Source organism: Coregonus clupeaformis, chromosome 14 (genome assembly GCF_020615455.1).
Source record: "Coregonus clupeaformis isolate EN_2021a chromosome 14, ASM2061545v1, whole genome shotgun sequence".
NCBI classification, from domain to species: Eukaryota; Metazoa; Chordata; class Actinopteri; order Salmoniformes; family Salmonidae; genus Coregonus; species Coregonus clupeaformis.
In genome coordinates this window covers 3,191,813-3,193,099 of record NC_059205.1, presented here as the reverse complement: position 1 = coordinate 3,193,099, position 1,287 = coordinate 3,191,813, and the positions used below count along the sequence as shown (strand labels likewise).

Here is a 1,287-nt window from a genome sequence, read left to right as displayed (position 1 = left end):
ACTGAACACTATGACATCTTTAGTAATCATGAGGTGAACGATAAAACATGTTAAATTAATATCTTAAAACCATACAGATTGTCCCCATCTACTAAGGTGCTGACCTGGTTTAAACCTCCTAAAAAGTCTCTCCCGAAAATGAGGTTCCACCAGGGAAATAAAATGAAGAGCATAAATGTAAAACATCAAAGGACGAAAATAAACGTGAGACATATAACCCAGCTCAATACTGCTTAGATTGATCAAAAGTGGATGAAAAACATACAGAATTGGAGTTGACTCCGTTTTAAAGTCCAGTGTGGTCATCTGTAGCTCAATTGGTAGAGCATGGCGCTTGTAACGCCAGGGTAGTGGGTTCGATCCCCGGGACCATCCATACGTAAAAATGTATGCGCACATGACTGTAAGTCGCTTTGGATAAAAGCGTCTGCTAAATGGCATATTAGTAGGAAATGTATCTAAATTCAATTGACACATAGAGAATTCATCAACTGAATTCTTATCAATTTCCTAAATTGACAGGAATTCAAACGGAACCCACCCAAACTCTGACATCACATTTAAAAAACTTTGAAAGTGAAAAATTGTTGATCCTGTGTAATGAATTGGCACAGCATGGACTTGAATGGCTGGATGTGATGATATCATAACATCATATGTCCATCCTGTCAACAGACTCAGTCAGTCAGCGTGAGTGACCCGTAACCTCAGTACTGAGTGTGCGTGTGCCTGAGCGGCGACCATCTTGAAAATTAACCCCCTGAGCGGCCATCTTGTCTTGTATCCATACTCCCACTATATCCATCTCACTTCGCCGTAGTAGACAGCATAGGCTGCTCCGTGTACCAATGAGTCCCCGGATCGGGCATACTGCCACCCAGTGGCAGCGCAATGAACTGTGGGCATGTATTTCCACCTCCGCCGACTACGCCACACCCCACTCCGGCTGGGTATGGGTGGTGACCGTGGTGGCCACCCATGCCGCCGTCCGTCCGGCCGATGTGAATCTCATCCTCCTCGCCCTCGCCCGTGGTCTTGCGGTAGACAGGGTTGTCAAAATTCATGCTCTTGGTGGCGTTTTGCCGATAGTTCCGCCAAACCAGGTAGACCCCAGTGCAGAGCAGGCCGAAGATCACTGTGGCAACAATAGGAACTGCATGTGTTTAACACACAGTGGCAGGGGGAAGGATGGGGGTGGGGGGGGGGACACGGGAAGATGGGGGAGATGGGAGAGCGTTAATGTCGTCGGACCATGAGACGAAAGGCACAGAGATGAAGTAGAGCAAA

At 47.1% G+C, this 1,287-nt stretch overlaps 1 pseudogene; it reads right to left on the bottom strand.

Moving 5' to 3' along the window:
• Window positions 1-370: 370 nt before the first annotated feature.
• LOC121581674 overlaps window positions 371-1,287 on the bottom strand; it is a 187,918-nt pseudogene continuing 187,001 nt past the window's right edge.